The sequence below is a fragment of the Pan paniscus genome, chromosome 3 (genome assembly GCF_029289425.2).
Source record: "Pan paniscus chromosome 3, NHGRI_mPanPan1-v2.0_pri, whole genome shotgun sequence".
Taxonomy (NCBI): Eukaryota; Metazoa; Chordata; class Mammalia; order Primates; family Hominidae; genus Pan; species Pan paniscus.
The window spans coordinates 170,847,390-170,867,978 of NC_073252.2; the positions used below are offsets into that span (position 1 = coordinate 170,847,390).

The window sequence follows — 20,589 nt, forward strand, 5'->3', positions numbered from 1 at the left end:
AACAGAGTCAAAACTGATAAGGGAAGAAGAGAAATCAAGCAAGATTAAAGACATCTCCTACAGATATTTTAAGTATACAAGGAGAGACTAAAGAACGGTAGTGGGCTTAGGAACTAGAAATAGATTGAAGTTTAGCCAGAGGAAAAGAAAATAAAAAAGATCTTTAAAAGGAGCACTGCACAGAATTGTTTCCAAAACAAAGCGTAGAAGGGACCAATTCTCAGGAAGGTGGGGTGGACACTATGATGTGCTGCCCAGACCCCTGCAAGCAGAGAAGGACCCTTTACCTCAACTCCTGGAGGTGCTGGGTACCTTCAGTTGGTAGCCCCTTCAGGCACTGCCTCAGTTGGCAGAAGAGCCCTGCTCAAGGTCATGTCCCTTCTCAGGAAAGCCCACATTCAGTCACTCTTCAATTCAAGGACCTAAAGGTCTGGCCACTTTGACCCAACTCAGGACATCTCTGAAGGGCCATTCTAGCTCCAGAGTTCCCGGTGGGGTTGGTTAACACTGTCGATGGGTCTGCATAACAGTTTGTCTTCTCCATCTACCCTCTTCTGCTTCCTCCCTCCCTTTCTTATGCATTGATATCAAAAGCATTCCTTAATTACTATACTGACGACTAAACTTCATCTCAGAGTTTTTCCTTGCTTTCCTGGGAACCAAGTTTGTGAAGGAAGGTGAACCACCTTAAATAAACAAATGAATTTATGCATCCCTACAAGTGAGTGATATGAATAAGATGCTAAGCAGAGGGAAAGCTCCTGTGTTTATAACATCACTGCTTTGTTCTTAAAACTTCGAGGATGGTCTGAGAAAACTTGGTTTTCAATGTCATATGCAGGAAAAGTCAGCATTCACAATTTAAAGAAACAAGTATATTATCAATATAGTGTTAAAGAGAGAGAGGAAAGGCAGTTTTCACTTGATGGTATTACCACCATGCAAACTTCTTTTAGAATAATTATTACGGATATATAATAGTTGCACATATTTATGGAGTAGATGTGATACTTTGATACAAACATACAATGTGTAATGATCAAATTGGGATAACTGAGGTATCCATCATTTCAAACGTTTATCATTTCTTTGTGTTTGGAATGTTCCAATTGCTCTCTTTCGGTTATTTTGAAATATAAGATAAATTATTGTTAATTATAGCCATCCTTTTGTGCAACCAAACATTATATCGTATTCCTTCTATCTAACTGTGTGTATGCATTAACCAACCCCTTTTTATCCCCCACCTCCCCACTACCCTTACTGACTCTGGTATCTATCATTCTACTCCCTACATTCAGAAGATCAACTTTTTTTAGCCCCATATATATGAGTGAGAATATGCAATATTTATCTTTCTGTGCCTGGCTTGTTTCACTTAACATAATGTCATCCAGTTCTATCCACATTGTTGCAAACAACCGGATTTCATTCTTTTTTATGGCTGAACAGATTTCCATTGTGTATATGTACCACACTTTGTTTATCCGTTCTTCTGTTGATGAACACTTAGGCTGATTCCATGTCTTGGTTATTGTGAGCAGTGCTGCAATAAACATGGAAGTGAAGATTCCTCTTCAGTATACTGATTTCCTTTCTTTTACATATATACACAACAGTGAGATTGCAAGGTCATATGGGAGTTCTATTTTTAGTTTTTTGAGGAACCTCCATACTGTTCTCCATAGTGGCTATACTAATTTACATTCCCACCCAGTGTGTGTGGGTTCCCCTTTCTGAACATCCTTGCCAGCATCCATTATTGCTTGACTTTTTTACAAAAGCCATTTTAACTGGGATGAGATGATATCTCATTGTAGTTCTATTTGCATTTCTCTGAAGATTAGTGATGTTGGGCATTTTTCTTGTACCTGTTTGCCATTTGTATGTCTGTTTGTTTGTTTGTTTTGAGACAGAGTCTCGCTCTGTCACCCAGGCTGGAGTGCAGTGACATGATTTCAGCTCACTGCAACCTCTGCCTTCCTGGTTAAAACGGTTTTCGAGCCTCAGCCCCCCGAGTAGCTGGGATTACAGGCATGCGCCACCATGCCCGGCTAACTTTTGTATCTTAAGTAGAGATGGGGTTTCATTACATTGGCTAGGCTGGTGTGGAACTCCTGTCCTCAAGTGATCCACCTGCCTTGGCCTCCCAAAGTGCTGGGATTACAGGCATGAGCCACCACACCCGGCCCATTTTCATGTCTTCTTTTGAGAAATGTCTATTCAGATATTTTGTTCATTTTTAATTAGATTACTTGTTCTTTTGTTATTGAGGTGCTTGAGCTCCTTATATATTCTCATTATCAATTCCTTGTCAGATGGGTGACAAATTTCTCGTATGAATCTTATTGTAAAGTCACGTATGCACAGTAGAAAGATGATGGACAAGACACAATGTTGTGCCAAAAAGAAGGGAAGTATAGCTGCATAGTGGTTAGGAGAACTAAAGAAGCAAGCTAGGCAAGGGCATATGTTATATTATGTTATATACTAGGAGGAAATCTGAAACAAACGAGCTGTAGGCAGCCATGTTCCAGGATAAGGAGCAAAGATGAGAAGTAAAGGGAAAATCCTGTGGATATTCAGGTCCCACTTTTAGTTTATTCTTAAACCCTGTGAAGAAAAAGGATCTCTATCCTATGTTAGCCTGAGGGAAATACAAGGCTTTGTAGAAGAGCCTTTGGTTTGAAGATCATCTTCAAGAAAGGGCAAGTAATCTATAAAGAGAAAGCAAGTTAAGCCTAAAGAAGCAAATTCTGGGGCCAACTTTCTCTTCCATTGTAGTTCTTACTACCATTAAAAAGTGTGCCGTTTCAATGGCAAATTAAAACCAGACATTCAAAGCATGCTATAGCTCTATAGGAATTCATATGAAAAGGAGTCAATGACATAGTGTCTAATGAAAGAAGACTTTAAAGCAGTATTTAATGACCTCATTAAGGTAAAATATCTTATTTCTATATATGGATGTATGTACCCAGTTATCTCTGGATAGTGGGATTTTCAAGGTTGTTTTTGTATACTTTTACACTGGTTGAATTTTCTACAATATCATAGAGAACCCATATAAATTTTAATATTGAGTAAATAATGAAATCAGGCCCGGCACAGTGACTCACACCTGTAATCTTACCTCTTTGGGAGGCCGAGATGGGAGGATCACTTGAGGCCAGGAGTTTGAGACCAGCCTGGGCAACATATTGAGAACCTATCTCTACCAAAAAAAAAAAAAGCCAGACATGGTGGTGCATATCTGTAGTCCTAGCTTCTTGGGAGGCTGAGGCAGGAGGATCACTTGATCCCAGGAGTTTGAGGCTACAGTGAGCTATGATCACGCCACTGCACTCCAGTCTGGATGACAGAGCAAATGCTTATCTCAAAATAATGATAATAACAATAACAAAATCAAATAAGTCTTTGGGTGAAGACTTTTCTGTATAATAGAAATATGAAAGCCTACAGTGTGAAAAGAAGACAACAATTTTTCAAAAATCGTAAAACATAAAAGGATAGTAGAAATAAACAAAATTAAAGCCTTTTTGAAAAAAACTAAATTAAATTTTTGAGAAATTGAAGCTGTTGGGGGACAATTCTTCATGGATATCTTTCATTTCTGCATGGCTCAGGCCTTCTGAATGAAGAACACTTTTTAAGAACAGCCTTGGGAGCTAGAGATAGTGTAATCCTCTGCAGAGATTAAGTGATAGAGACATGCCTCACCAGAGACATTCTATGTTAATAAAGATATGAACCTCTTCTCCACCTAGAATCATTTACTTACATTCCAGGATAATGAGGAATCTCTCTCTCTAGAGGGGAGGAGATGGGAAGATGCTCCAGGAGCCCAATTTAGCTAAGAGTCTCCGAATTGGGGGATTCCTCTCCTGTGATGTACCCTGCTGCATACACAGGTAACATCTGGTCCTCATCACATCACTATGCAGTGACTGGGATGTGGGAACCAGTACATGATGCTCTTTGGCTGCGGTTTTTGCAGGGAGTAATAAATGATCTGTTTTGCAGGCTCAGGGATCTTGTGCTCTTATGTCAGTATATGTAGATAAAGCTGGGGCAGTTTAACTTGTTATCTTTCAATAAGAGTAAAATCTTGGAGCCTTTGCAGTTTTATACTTAGCAGAGACAATGTGTAAATTTTATTGTTTCATTTGGTGTTGGAAAAAGAACCATAAATATTTTGAATTTATCATCTCCATGATAACCAAATATAAGTTATTAGGCCAGGCGCGGTGGCTCACGCCTGTAATCCCAGCACTTTGGGAGGCTGAGGCAGGCGGATCACCTGAGGTCAGGAGTTCAAGACCAGCCTGGCCAATATGGTGAAACTCCGTCTCTACTAATAGCACAAAAATTACCTGGGCATGGTGGTGGGCGCCTGTAATCCCAGCTACTCAGGAGGCTGAGGCAGGAGAATTGCTTGAGCCCAGGAGGGGAGGTTGCAGTGAGCTGAGATTGCACCATGGCACTCCAGCCTGGGCGATACAGTGAGACTCCATCTCAAAAGAAAAAAACAAAGTCATTAAAATTCAAAAACCTATGCAAATATAAGGAGACGTGTCCAGTAACTCATAGTGATAATCTTAAACTCAAATAGAATGGACATTGGTGGCACTGTAACCTTCAGATGTGGAACGTGCTTTACTGCATTTTTGTTTGATAAATACTTGTCACATTTGATGTTTACATGCAGAAATACAAGTTGCATATGTATATGTCTATATTCATATTTTTGATCACCTTTTTCTTCAGCCTTCCTGTCTTCTTTCACCAGATCCAATTACTTTATTTTGCCCCCACCCTTTCTGCCCAGTGCCTGCCCACTCTCCATCGCTTCACTGGGCCTGTGACTTTTGCCTTAACAGATTTTGGCACCTTGCCTGCAGCTGTGGGTGTTGGGATGCTCAGTGTGCTTTATTGTTCTATGATGTGTTTTTTTCAGCTCTTGAAGTTTATCAGTTTTGTCCTGTTTCTCAGAAGGGCGAATAACAGCCACCAGCCACCATTGACTGATGGGAGAAGGGATTGTCTGCCCTCTCTATCATCCAGGGACCCCTTGTCAGTCTTCTACAGTGACCTTATTCCAAAGACTATCTGAGCCTTCAGGGTTTCTCCCAAGTAAACCAAGAGACAGACACATGTTGGGGACCTGAATTAAAATTCAAGAATAGCTCCCTTGACAGTGCTCTTAGTGTGTTTCAGATACTCTGGCAGTGAAAGCAAGCCATTGGAATTTTTTTACCTTCTTCATATTTGGTCAAGCTGCTCCCTCTCAGTTGCTAGTTTCTTTCAAGTGGCAGTTTTATTATCCATTGTCATAACAAACATTTCTGATTGCTTTATTCAAAAGGTCCACTCAAAATATGCTATAAAGATGTTTCCTGGAAAATTGACTGTTGTTGCTTAAATGCACATTTGTCAGAGAGCTCTAAAGAACTAGCAAGTTTCTACATTTACATAAGATTAATTTGCATCACAACTGTTGCTATTTCAATGCCTTTAGTTTTTCTTCTTTACCATTAGCTTCTTAACCTCTTGTCTTCATTGCGTTATTTTAACACAGCACTCTCTGCTTGTCAGTGATAACACTGAGGTGGAGTCTTCAATAGATAATATTGCATTGTTTCTAGGACTAGGTTGAGGTGCCCTTGCCTAGCTTAGATCTCTTCTACTACTGGCTCTCATCCTACCCACACCAAATATTCTAAAATAAAATGTCCCTTTCCCTGTTTTGCTATTTAGTTTAACTCTCTCTGCTGCTCAGTAGAGTGGGAAAAGAGCTGGAGAATGGAGGTGAGTCACTGACTGAAAAGTACAGGAGGTTTGGAAGAGATATTACCTAGATCAGGGTAACCACAGGAACCTTCTTTGAAATCGCTATTAAATGTGGCTGAGACAGGTTTGTTCTCGGCACAACTTCAGTGACCCAACCACTATAATTCCTTCTGATCTGAAGTATTACATAGAGGAGAAGTGGAGGAAAGCAGATATGTCAGGAGTTGTATTCCAGGGCTGGGATTGGTGAACACTGGACAGGTGAGTGTGAATGTCAGTCCATCAAATCCTAGTCAGAGTTAAATGGGAACTTCAAGCTCAGCTGGATTTGGGTTTAGGGATCAACAAAAGACAGGAAATGGTGGAGGGTAATGACAAAATTCAAAGTGCTTTTGTGAAGCCCACGTTGTGATAAGATCAGTTTGGGTCTTAAGATGAGATGCCTGTAGCATATACAGGTGGGGATAACCAGGGTGGGAATGAAGAAGAGAGACTGGCTAACCAGAAGTCTTTATCCCGCTTTGTTGATGTTGCTATTCCTCTAATTATTTCTTCCCCTCTAGCTTTTCCACTTATATATATTCCTTCATTAAAGAATTACAAAGCAAGGAGGATGTATGGTACAGTGTACCAGGAGACATGCAAATTAGATAAGACAGTGTTCCTATCTTTGGAATAACCCTATTACAGGAGATGATGGTCTAGGCCTGTATTTTCTAAACTACATGTGAAGAGTCATTACTGTCCCCATAAGCTCTAAAATGTTTTCTGATGTTTTATTTCTGTAGTCAAAGAAGTTTGGGAAATGCTGTATAATACATCACTCTTAGATGATCACTATGTATATTAGCACAGGAAAGGTACTGACATACCCTGCAATGCAGAAATTGTTTAACTCATTATATCATCAATGTATTGATCATAGAACTCTGTTTTTTCTCATAATAATTTACAATATGGAATTCTTGGAATATGCTTATAATGGAGGGCTTAAAGTGTTTGTCTAGTAAGTCCAACATCTGGACTTCCACAAAGACAATTTCTATCGACTGCTTTGTATCCTGTTTGTGAGCTACATTGTCTTGCAAATAGGAATCATCACACAGTCAAAGCTTTGAGTCACATAGACCTGACTCTGAGAATATAACTTTTCCATGAGCTTCCAGACAAGCCAAGTAATGACAGTTCTCTGGGCATGGGACTTTGGTGTAGCTCCAAACTGTACTGTTCCATCCAGTTGCTAAGCTTCTGGTTTTCACAGCTACCATTGTTATGAATCTATTGGTTTTCAAGGCTATGACAGAGCTTAGGGAGAATTATAGAATTAGGGCAAGTTAAAATGCTACAAGACTTGCTACTTTTTCTGAGATTCTGCAATTTTTCTTGATCATATACTCCATGAACTGTTGTAAGCCTTTAGTTAATTTCTAGAGCTCTGATAAAGTTGATTTTTATTTATTTATTTATTTATTCATTTTTGCCAGTGTTCTCATTGCTTTTATGATAAGCAGATTTGGGGAGTTCCTACTCCATCCTTCCCTCCATGCATTTTTTTTATGTCTCTTTGTCTGTATTTTTGTTATTTCCCATGCTAGGAATGTCCACATTCTCTGTCTATTCTGCTTGGAAAATTACCAATCATGCATCAAATGTCTCATTTTTCAATGTAGCCTTCACCAATTGCCTTTGGTTCTTTCCTTCCCATGTAGAACTAATTGTGCTTCATATGACTTTGTTTATATATTTTATAGTACTAATCATATTGCTGTGCTTAGTCATTTCAGGGCTCCACATTTGGTATAAATTCGTGTACTGCACACCCCAGAGCATACTGCCCAGAGTAATCTTGAATGTGTCCCCTGTAGTTATGTAAAGAACCATCTGAGTGGTCATACCTGGGTATCCTGTGACTATTCCACCAGTTAACATGAAATACTTCAGAGAGAAACAAGTTCTGATTCAAATGTGCTTGCCCAAGACTTTTTTCCAGACCAGAACTTCTCCACAGCACATACTCAATTATTTTTTAAATGAATAAATGAAATATATTCTTCTTACCTTTGTTAACACACGGCAGGATCTTCCTCAGAAAGACTTACAATGTAGAATGTGAACAAGAAATCAAAATAACTGAACCTATAGAGACCTATAACTGCCATAGATTAAGAATAAAATTCTCATTATTTCCACAGTGAGGGAGAATGATTAGCAAATTCATGAATCAACCTTATGTTTATTGTGGAATTTTTACTTAATTCATACTTTAGGCTTTGATTTACATGTTTCCATATGTCTTACTAAGGAATCAGGTTGCAAAACAACAGAAGTTGCTTAGAGACAGCTGAAGCAAAAAGGAATTTTTGTTAAAAATCAGAGATATTTCATAGAAACCAAGTACAGAACTTGAATGGGGACTCTTAAGAGACTGGAAGTCAGCACTTCAGAGTTCACAGCCAAGGTCCCTCCTCCAGTCTCTCTTAGGCTACTCTCATGGATTAGCATCTCTTCCTCTCTTCACACATTTGCATATCTACTTTATTCTTTTTCTTCTCCCCAAAAATATTCATGCACATGGTTCCACAGCCTAGGCTTCAGATACTTTCTCTTTTAAGGCATCTCACAGAAACTAACTAGAATTTCTAAGTCCCTGCTTTAAATTCCCCCTAGAGTGAATCTGTTGGACAAACTTAGATCAAGTGTGAACAGCTGGGATAAATGGCTGTTCTCAGGTCGCAAGATTACATTGCTTCCTTGCTACTCACTTAGCCAGATCTATGGGAGCTCACTCTCTAGAAGGAAGTAGGCAATGAGGATGGGGCTGTAGGTGATAGGGCGTTTAACTGGATAGCCAACTATATTACTCTGCTCAAACTGCTGTAGCAGAATATCAGAGACTAGGTGGCTTAAACAACAACTTTATTTCTCACAGTTCTGGAGACTCAAAGTCCAAGATCAAGGTGCCAGCATGGTTGGTTTCTGATGACAGGTCTCTTCCTGACTTGCAGATGGCTGCCTTCTTGCAGTATCCTCACATGGCCTTTCCTCTGTACCCACTCTGAAAGAGAGAGTGATTTCTGATTTCTCTTCCTCTTCTTATAGGGACACCAGTCTTATTGAATTAGGGCCCTACCCTTATGACCTCATTTAACCTTAACTGCCTCTTTAAAGACCCAATCTCCAAATGTGTTCACACTGGGGGTTAGAGCTTCAACATATAAATTTAGGGGAGTGGGAGGCACAATTCAGTCCATAACAGCATCCCCAAAAGTATCCACAATACCATATAAAATGATGCCTGAGTGTAATTTCTGAGCACAATGGACGCTGTTTTTACTTACTTATTAATGGTCACTTATGTTCTGGAATCGTTTAAGATGGGAAAGAATAATTCATGACCTAGTTTTACTTTTTCATGACAGATATTCTTTCTCTCTTTCACACACACAGAGTATATACGGTCATGTATAATCAAATTTTAATGTATAATCTATGCTAGTGAAGCTGTAGAGTGGGTATTCAGATTACCTAGGAATCACAAGTATTGTTGTAACTGTTCTATTCTAGTAATCAAGTGTTCTGCAGGAAGAAGCAGTACAATTCAGATGATACAGGCCAAAACTTTGCCATGCCTTTATATGTAGACATACAAACTTTAAACTTAGTAGGAAAAGGTTGTCTATTAGAGTCATGTAGATATCTTCATCCTATCTCATTTTGTAAGGGAGAGGACTGCAGGGCAAGGAATCATGAAACTGGACCTCAAAGCAACAGAAGCAAGTAGATGTAATAGCAAAGCTAAGGGAACTCTATAATATGCAGAAGTCAAATTAAATACATCATCTTTATCCTACTACGCAGGAGATTGTAACAATTTAATGGGGACTGGAAGAATTCCCCTTTAAACAAATGCTTCTCACTCTGTCACTCAAATTCATTCACTCAAAGCCAATGACTTGCTATTCAAATACTACTTGGGTTCCACTCTGAAAGCAAAAATCCTAATATCTCAGGAGCTTAGGTATATTGTTCTACTGCAAGCAAATACTTCTGAATATTTTGGTTTTCAGAGAGCTAGTAATATGAAAATATTTTCAAACTTTGAGCAAATCAAAGACTGCCCAAAGAATGCTACCCTAACTCTGCCATGCCCAGTATAGCTACCAATGAGAGGAAAGGAAACTGACACTGACTAAGCACCTACTATGTAGTAGTACATACATTATCTTATCTATCCAGAATGTTTTTATTTCTTGTAAAACTACTAATAATCAGACACCTCCTTCAAATATAGAAGATAAGAAATAAATGAAAATCTACCATATTTGTCAATAAATTAATATTTGTAATTTTTGTTATATAGCTATAAAGCATATGCAGTGTAACATAGTGTTTAGGGATAAGAACTCTAGAGTCAGAATGTCAAGTTTTAAACTCCACCTCTTATTACCTATGTGACCCTAAGCAAATTACTTAAGCTCTCTGTGCTTCAGTTCCCTCATTATTAAAATGGATATAATAATAATGCTTACTTCATTGGGTTGTTAGAAGGATTAAATGAATTTATAAATGTAAATTCTTAGAGAAATGCCTGGCACAGAATTAGTACTATGTTAGTTTTTGCTATAATTACAACTTCTATTATTTCCATGTTAACTACTGTGGTAGGCTCACTCTAAAATGGTCCCCACTTCCTGGTATTCATACCCTTGTATAATCCCTTCCCTTGAAATATAGGTGAAATTTTTGAGTTGCTTCTAACCAGTAGAATACAGCAGAGGTGATGAGAGGTCACTAAAATGATTAGGCTAAACAAAACTAAGATGTCTGTCTTAGACTCTATTGACTTGCATATTTTGATGAAGCAAGCATCCAGATTAGAAAGATGGCCTGTGTGGGCCAGCTGCAGTGGCTGATGCCTATAATCCCAGCACTTTGGGAAGCCAAGGCAGGTGGATCACCTGAGATCAGGAGTTTGAGATCAGCCTGACTAACACGGAAAAACCCTGTCTCTATTAAAAATACAAAATTAGCCAGGCATGGTGTTGCATGCCTATAATCCTAGCTACTTAGGAAGCTGAGGTAGGAGAATTGCCTGAACCTGGGAGGCGGAGGTTGCGGTGAGCCGAGATCGTGCCATTGCACTACAGCTTGGGAAACAAGAGTGAAACTCCATCTCAAAAAAAAGAAAAAAAGAAAAAAAAGAAAGGTGGCCTGTGTGGAAAAAAATTGAGGGAATTTCCAGCCAACAACCATCTGGGAACTGAAGTTGCAGTCCAACAACTTTCAAGGGATTGAATTCTTCCAACAACTATGTGAGCTTGAAAGTGAATACTTCCCTAGCTGAGCCTTCAGATGAGGCTGCCTCCCTGGCCTACATCTTGACTGCAGCCTATGAAAGACCCTGAAACAGATGACCCATTTAAGACGTGCCATGACTGCTGATTCATAAAAGTTGTGATATAATAAATGTGTGTTTGGTATGGTTTGAAATGTGTGCCCCAAAAGTTCATGTGTTAGAACTTAATCCCCAGTGCAACAGTGTTGGGAGATAGGGCCTAATAAGAAGTGGTTGGGTCATGAGGGTGGTGCCGTCATGAATGGATTAATATAAGTATCTTGGAAACAGGTTAGTTATTGCAAGTCTGGGTTGTTTTAAAGTGAGTCTGGCCCCTCGTGTCTCTCTCTCTGTCTCATGCTCTCATTTCCATTTTCCACATGGGATGACTTTTGCCAGATGATGGCATTATACTCTTGAACTTCCCAGCCTCCAGAACTGTTTTCTTGTCTTTTCATTTCATTTCTTTTCTTTATAATTTATCCAGTCTGTGGTATTCTCTTACAGCAGTGTTGTTTTAAGATGCTAAGTTTTGTGGTACTTTGGTTGCAGCACTAGATACCTAATATCCCTATATAGTGCTTAACACAAAGTGATTGCTCGGATAAATATTAATTTTCTCTCCATCCTCAGTTATATTTATTTTTTAATGTGATTTTTGCCCAAAGGCAATTCTTTGAAGCATTGTTTATTATAACACACACGGGATTGGCTCACACTTGGCTTATGGCTCCTTTGGTCATCATTATTCTGTTGTTTTGGTTCAGTTTCTTCAACAATACTAAACACTGCTTATGAAGTCCCTACATGCAGCAAGCAGAGTATGTACCAAGCACCTTATCCATATTATCACATCTAATCTTCATAAAATCCCTGAAAGGTGACTGTTATTTCCTTCATTTTAAGGGAGGAGACCAACCCTCATATTGTCTTATGCCTAATTTCTGCCTCCAAAGAAAGAAAAAGTAAAAACTAAAAGGCAGAAATGACATCCACAAGCAGACAGCCCAGCACCACACCCTGGGCCAGTAGTTAAAGATCGACCCCTGACCTAATCAGTTATGTTATCTATAGATTACAGACATTGTATAGAAAAGCACTGTGAAGATCCCTATCCTGTTTTGTTCTGATCTAATTACCGGTACATGCAGCCCCCAGTCATGTACCCCCTGCTTGCTCAATTGATCATGACCCTCTCATGCGCACCCCCTTAGAGTTGTGAGCCCTTAAAATGGACAGGAATTGCTCGCTCGGGGAGCTCAGCTCTTGATACAGGAGTCTTGCTGATGTCCCTGGCCGAATAAACCCCTTCCTTCTTTAACTTGGTGTCTGAGGAGTTTTGTCTGCTGCTCATCCTGCTACATTTCTTGGTTCCCTGACCGGGAAGTGAGATGATTGGCGGATGGTCGAGGCAGCTCCTAAGGTGGCTTAAGCCTGCCCTGTGGAACATCCCTGCGGGGCTGGAACATCCCTCGGGGAACAGCCCGAGCGACACAGATCCTGAGAGCGCTCCCGGGTAGGCATTTGCCCTGGTGGGATGCCTTGCCAGAGCAGTGTGTGGCCCCTGTGGAGGATCAACGCAGTGGCTGAACACCAGGAAGGAACGGGCACTTGGAGTTCGGACATCTAAAACTTGGTAAGACTAGTCTTTGGAATTTGCCCACTCCATTTGAGTGGAAGCGTGGCCTGATCACCCATGGCATGCCTTTATCAGCACTTTGGTTTTGGTTTTGGTGTTGACTTGGTTTGAATTGCTTGACAGGACTGGTCTTGGGAACTTGCCTACTCCATCTGAGTGGAAGTGTGGCCTGATCACCCACCGTCTGCCTGTACCGGCACTTTGGTTTTTGTTTTTGACTTGACTTGGATTGCTTGGTACTTTGGTTTTTGTTTTGACCTGGCTTGGATTTCTGGATACTCTGATTTTGGTTTTGATTTTGGTTTGGTGCAATCTGCAAAAGTGTGTGTGTGCTCTTTTTACCTGTTCTTTGTTTTGCGGTGTGCGTGTGGAGTAAGCATGGTGTTTTGTCTCGAAGAAGCACAGGTCAGGCACAAATAAGCCCACCTTACTAGGAACTATGTTGAAAAATTTCAAAAAAGAATTTAAGGGAGACTATGGAGTACTATGATACCAGGAAAACTTAAAACTTTGTGTAAGATAGGCTGGCCAGCATTAGAGGTAGGTTGGCCATTAGAAGGAAGCCTGGACAGGTCCCCTGTTTCAAAGGTATGGCACAAGGTAACCTGTAAGCCAGGGAACCCAGATCAGTTCCCATACATAGACACTTGCGGTCACAGCTGGTTTTAGACCCCCTGCCCCCAACACACAGTGGTTGAGAGAAAAGCAGCATAAGCGGCTGGCAGAGGCAAGGAAAGACCAGCAGAGAGAGAGAAAGGAAAGAGACAGAGAGGAAAAGAGGCAAAGAGAGAGAGGAAGAGATAGAGAGGAAGAGACAGACAAAGAGGGAGTCAAGGAGAGAGAGAGAGAAAGAAAGAGAGAGGCAGAGAGAGAGAGAGGAAGAGACAGAGGCAAAAGGAAAGTCAAAGAGAGAGAGAAAAAGTCAAAGAGAGAAAGAAAGAGAGATATACAAGTAGTTAACAAAAAAAAGCGTACCCTATTCCTTTAAAAGCCAAGGTAAATTTAAAACCTATAATTGATAATTGAAGGTATTCTCTGTAACCCTATAACACTCCAATACCACTTTGTTTTCAGTGTAAACAAGGGCATATCCCGAAAGCACTGAGGCCTTCCTATCAAAAATCCTTAACCCAGTAACCTGCAGATGGCCCAAATGCATTCAATCTGTGTGGGAACTGCTTTGCTAACAACAACAACAACAAAAAGTAAAAAAAATAACTTTTAGAGGAAACCTCATTGTGAGCACACCTCACCAGTTCAGAAGTATCCTAAGGGAAAAAAAGGAAAAAGGGGGTGGGGGGGCAGAAATTTATACAAAAAGAGTATTATATGGTAAATTCTTGCCCTGAAATAAATTAACTGCTTATTTAAAGAAAGAAATATTTGTAATAAGTCAGAAAGTTGAGGCATGTCGAAGAATTGTCTGCAAAAGTCATGAAAGAGAAAAATGTTATAAAAAATAATTTATGCAAAAAATGTTGTATAACTTAAAAGTAACTAGGCCTTCTGAATATAAAACTATTAAAAAAAAACAGTTGATATGCAAGGTGTATAAGAAAAGTAAAATATACCTTTGGTAAAACGATTATAAGGAGGCATAAGAATGTACATTTTTACCTATGTTAAAAAGTTAAGAAAATTATTGTTTTGAAAGTTTAAGCAAGTTTTAAAACATTAATTGTAAAGAAAATTCTGTGTGTAAACATATTAGCTAAAGTTAAAGAAGTATCATCCAGTTTTCCGTGAACAGGACATTAAAGTAAAAGCATAACAGGTTTTTCTTAAAGCACCAACCTGCTCTTTAGCAAAAATTATAAAAGGTTAAAAAGAGTCTATAAAATCTTACCTTATGGGTAAACATTAAAAATTAGATAAATATGTCTACAAGGTTTTATTAAAATTAGGTTTAACATTAATAACACACTAATATAAAGATAAAATTTAGTTTATCTGGTATAAAAATCATACAAGAAGCACTGTTAAATGTAAAATGGTATTTGGCTTTCTTTGGTTTAAAAACTAATAAAAATAGGTGCTAAAGGAAATTTCTCAGTAAAAAGGCACTAAGGACAATAAAGTCCACTGCCGAGGTCCCCACATTTAAAACAAAAGGTCAATTTCTTAAAAATTGTATACTTGGTTTATCTTTCACTTTCCTTTCTCTCAAAACTAAAAGTCTTTTAGCACATGTACCACCCCTAGAATTTCCGGTAAACCAGCACCAGCCTGAAGATCGTGTTCCCATCAAAAGGTGGAAAGAAGAAAAACTCGAGCCAGCCTGGGAAGGACCCTACCTTGCGCTGCTAACCACCAAGACTGCTGTTCGTACAGCAAAAAAACAATCAAACAAACAAACAAAAGGATGGACTCATCATACCCGAGTCAAGAAAGCGCCACCCCATCCAGAGTCGTGGGCCATAGTCCCAGGGGAAAACCCTATCAAACTAAAGCTAAGAAAAATTTAACTCTTTTCATCTATTCTATTACTCTTTCTTCTTTACTCGTTCTATTGCTGACCATCTAGTTATTAACATGACCAAGTCAATTTTGCCTCAAACTATTGCATTTCATGCTTGCCTTGTTAAACCCTGTGAGGACTTGCTAAGTCAAAGACAGCTTTCTACTTTAGAAAATTACTTCTGTCCCTCCTGACTCTCCTCAGACTGGGCATTAGTAAACTAGGACCATTTAATCTGGGGAGATTTCGATAAAGACCCCAGTGCCAACCAGGAGTCTTGCCCCCCGATGTAGAGCTTTCATGCCATAGTTGGTCCAACGTTCTGTGGACCACTAAAGAGCAAGGATGGAAAGCCCCAACCGGTTTTTGTAATTTCCTAAAACCATACGTTCATTTTACTAAAGAATCATAGAAGTTAAAGACTTAAAACAAACTTTAGCAATTAAGACAGGATATCAAGATGCAAATGCCTGGTTAAAATGGATCAAATATTCCATCTGCACATTAAACAAAAGCAATTGTTATGCTTGTGCACATGACAGGCCAGAGGCCCAGATTGTCCCCTTTCCACTAAGGTGGTCCTCCAGTCGACCAGGCATGGGCTGCATGGTAGCTCTTTTCCAGGATTCTACAGCCTGGAGTAATAAGTCATTCCAAGCTCTCTCTGCTATATCCCAAATTCCGGCACCCTGTGGGTCAGCCCCTGAGGGCCATCCAGCCTCCATCTCCCAACACTAAGTTCACTTCGTGTCTCTCATGACAGGGAGGAAACTTAGCGTTCCTTGGAGACCTGAAAGGATGCAGTGAGCTTAAGAATTTTCAAGAGCTTATCAATCAGTCAGCCCTTGTTCATCCCTGAGCGGATGTGTGGTGGTATTGTGGTGGACCTTTACTGGGCACTCTGCTGAATAACTGGAGTGGCACTTGTACTTTAGTCCAATTGGCTATCCCTTTCACCCTGGCATTTCATCAACCAGAAGGAAAAAAAAAAAGACATCATAAAGCGAGAGAAGCCCCTTATGGGTCTTTCAACTCTCATGTCTATTTAGACGCAATTGGAGTCCCACGAGCAATACCAGATCAATTTAAAGCTTGAAATCAAACAGCTGCAGGATTTCAGTCAATATTTTGGTAGGTGACAGTTAATAAAAATGTAGATTAGATAAACTACATCTATTACAACCAACAGCAACGAGATTTCCAAGAGTTAAAAGAAAAACTCATGTCGGCCCCAGCCCTTAGGCTACCTGACCTGACAAAACTCTTTACACTGTATGTGTCAGAAAGAGAAAAAATGGCAGTTGGAGTTTTAACCCAGACTGTGGGGCCCTGGCCAAGGCCAGTGGCCTATCTCTCAAAACAATTAGACAGGGTTTCCAAAGGCTGGCCCCCAGGTCTAAGGGCCCTAGCAGGAACGGCCCTGTTAGCACAAGAAGCAGATAAACTAACCCTTAGGCAAAACCTGAATATAAAGGCCCCCTATGCTGTGGTAACTTTAATGACTACCAAAGAACATCATTGGTAAACAAATACTAGCTTAACCAAGTACCAAAGCTTGCTATGTGAAAATCCCCACATAACCATTGAAGTTTGCAACACCCTAAACCCTACCACCTTGCTCCTGGTATCAGAGAGCCCAGTTGAACATAACTGTGTAGAGGTGTTGGACTCAGTTTATTTTAGCAGGCCCAAACTCCGAGACCACCCTTAAACATCAGTAGACTGTGAGCGGTACGTGGACGGGAGCAGCTTTGCCAACCCCTGCAAAGTGACTCTGAAGAAGACGACAAGCCCTGCTCCAGTCACACCCAGAAGCTGACTGGTCCATGCATGGCCAAAGCATGAGAAAACTCATCGTGGGACTCATTTTCCTTAAAATTTGGACTTTTACAGTAAGGACTTCAACTGACCTTCCTCAGACTGAGGACTGTTCCCAGTGTATACATCAAGTCAGTGAGGTAGGACAAAAGGTTACTACGGTCCTATTATTTTATGGTTATTATAAGTGTACTGGAACTCTAAAAAGAATTTGTTTGTATAATGTTAATCTATACAAGGTTTGTAGCCCAGGAAATGACCAACCTGATGTGTGTTATGATCCATCTGAGCCTCCCATGACCACAGTTTTAAAAATAAGATTAAGGACTGAGGACTGGTGGGGGCTCATAAACGATACGAGTAAAGTGTTAGCCAAAACAGAAGAAAAAGGGGTGCCCAAACAAGTCACCTTAAAATTTGATGCCTGTACTGTCATTAATAGTAATAAGTTAGGAATAAGGTGTGGTTCTCTTAACTAGAAAAGAGGCTATATGGCAGAAAATAAGTACATCTGTCATAAATTAGGACTGTGTGGAAATAAATGTAAACACTGGTCTTGTGTCATTTAGGCCACTTGGATTAAAAAAAAATGAAAAGGATCCAGTCCACCTTCAGAAAGGAAAAAATGGCCCTTCCTGTACTAAGGGACAATGTAACCCCTTAGATCTAGTAATAACCAATCCCTTTGATCCTCGCTGGAAAAAACAGAAGCGTGTGACCTTAGGAATCGATGGGGCCAGACTGGATCCTCGAGTAAATATCTTAGTTCGAGAAGTTTACAAACGCTCTCCTGAGCCGGTGTTTCAAACTTTCTATGATGAACTAAATGTGCCAGTACCAGAAATTCCAGGAAAAACAAGAAATTTGTTTTTGCAATTAGCTGAGCATGTAGCCCAGTCTCTCAATGTCACTTCATGTTATGTATGTGGAGGAAATGTAATAGGAGATCAATGGCCATGGGAAGCCCGAGAATTAGTACCTACAGACCCAGTTCCTGATGAATTCCTGGCTCAAAAGAATCACCCTGATAATTTCTAAGTCCTAAAAGCCTCAATTATTGGACAATATTGCATAGCTAGAGAAGGAAAAGAATTCACTTACCCCGTAGGACGACTTAGTTGTCTGAGACAGAAACTGTATAATGGTACCACAAAAACAGTCACTTGGTGGAGTTCAAATCACACAGAGAATTTAGTAAATTCCCAAAGTTGCAAACCATGTAGACCCACCCGGAGTCCCACCGGGACTGGACAGCCCCCACTGGATTATACTGGATATGTAGGCATAGAGCTTACGCCAAATTACCTGACCAGCAGGCAGGTAGTTGTGTTATTGGCACTATTAAACCATCTTCTTCCTACTGCCCATAAAAACAGGTGAACTCCTGGGCTTCCCTATCTATGCTTCCTGCGAAAAGAGAAGCATAGCTATAAGAAATTGAAAAAATGATAAACAGCCCCCTGAGAGAATCATACAATATTATAGGCCTGCTACTTAGGCACAAGACGGCTCGTGGGGATACCAGACCCCAATTTACATGATCAACCGAATCATACGGTTACAAGCTGTCTTAAAAATAATCACTAATAAAACCGGCAGAGCCTTGACTATTCTGGCCCGGCAAGAAACTCAGATGAGAAATGCTATCTATCAAAATAGATTAGCTCTCGACTACTTGCTAGCAGCTGAAGGAGAGGTCTGTAGGAAATTTAACCTTACTAATTGCTGCCTACACATAGATAATCAAGGGCAAGTAGTTGAAGATACAGTTAGAGATATGACAAAACTGGCACATGTGCCCGTGCAAGTGTGGCATGGATTTGATCCTGGGGCCATGTTTGGAAAATGGTTCCCAGTGCTAGGAGGATTTTAAACTCTTATAATAAGAGTTATAATAGTAATAGGAACCCGCTTACTGCTCCCTCGTTTGCTACCTGTACTTCTTCAAATGATAAAAAGCTTCATCGCTACCTTAGTTCACCGAAAAGTGTACTACATGAATCGCTATCGATCTGTCTTGCAAGAAGACATAGGTAGTAAAAATGAAAGCGAGAACTCCCACTATTGAGTGAGAGTCTCAAAGTGGGGGAATAAGGGAGGAGATGACCCCTCACATTGTTTTATGCCCAATTTCTGCCTCCAAAGGAAGAAAAAGTAAAAACTAAAAGGCAGAAATGAAATCCACAAGCAGACAGCCCAGCACCACATCTTGGGCCTGGTAGTTAAAGATCGACCCCTGACCTAATCGGTTATGTTATCTATAGATTACAGACAGTGCATAGGAAAGCACTGTGAAAATCCCTGTCCTGTTTTGTTCCGATCTAATTACCGGTGCATGCAGCCCCCAGTCATATACCCCCTGCTTGCTTAATCGATCACGACCCTCTCACGCTCACTCCCCTAGAGTTGTGAGCCCTTAAAAGGGACAGGAATTGCTCACTCGGGAGCTCGGCTCTTGAGACAGGAGTCTTGCCGATGGCCCCTGCCGAATAAACCCCTTCCTTCTTTAAGTCCTTGTCTGAGGAGTTTTGTCTGCGGCTTGTCCTGCTACAATTTCACAGGTGAGGACACTGCTGTTCTGACAGATTGAACCTCTTTTCCAGGGCCACAGCTAGGTGCTCTGAACTCTCAAAATACAACGGAAAGCCACTTCCAATTATGCTCAAAGATTTTCCCAAGATAAATACTATCTTTATACAAATAGTATATAAAGACTTCCAAGAGGTTATTTCTCTTCTTTCTCCATTTCTTTTCCCTAGAAAATTCTAGAACATCAAATACCATTCAATCTGTCCTTCTCTGTGTATTGATACTGCAATCTAAGCAATGCCCATGCTGAAGGGCAGTGAGATCAAGTTGGCATCCTATATGAGGAGATACCTTCATATCCAGCTGTATCTGAAAAAACCTAGACAGCAACTACAATGGACCAGAGTCAGGCCAAATGCTATTGTTACAATATGCAAATAAGCCTCTAAAACATTTTTCCTCCTAAGTTAAAGGCTTAGGCAGAAACAGGGCTGAGATTTATGCCCACAAACATCAGGTTCAAAATTATGGTTCCCATGACAGTCATAACTTACCCCCAAGCATATAGATAGTATTTTTAGTTGTTAGGTTGTAGCAGGAATGTTGCAGCCTAAAATATATATGTGATATGTTCAGATTACAGCTAATACAGGACTGGTTTATTTAGATTTCCTTTACTCTAAGGTTGTTTATACGTAAGCTGATTCACTTGAGTGTGATTTTTGCACTTAAAGAAATGTGTGCATTTCAAATTCAAGAGGTAATAATTATTTGCAAATTTAAATTAAAGTACTTAGAGCTTAACATAGCCAGTGTTTGAGCTCAGCACTCGATGACAGGTAGTGGGAATAAGGTAATCTCAAAGCACATTCAAATATTTAAGTTTAGGAGACTCAGGAAGAAGAAGGGCTGTCTTGTTTATAAGGTAGGAGAGAAGTCTCATGGTTAAAATAAACTATCTAAGCTAATAAATGTGTTTCTTGTAGTATTTTATGTCCTAATGATCCTATACACGCATAT

The 20,589-nt window shown here is 40.0% G+C and overlaps 1 protein-coding gene across 9 annotated transcripts in view; it reads right to left on the reverse strand.

The window, feature by feature from the left end:
- Nucleotides 1-20,589, reverse strand: part of LOC103786936 (atherin-like) — a 133,898-nt gene that overhangs the window by 48,715 nt on the left and 64,594 nt on the right. For all 9 annotated transcript variants that reach the window (XR_008625268.2, XR_008625267.2, XR_010112065.1 and 6 more), the window contains one exon: nt 4,374-8,845. The gene's annotated coding sequence lies outside the window, so the exon portion shown is untranslated. The remainder of the gene's footprint in view (nt 1-4,373; nt 8,846-20,589) is intronic.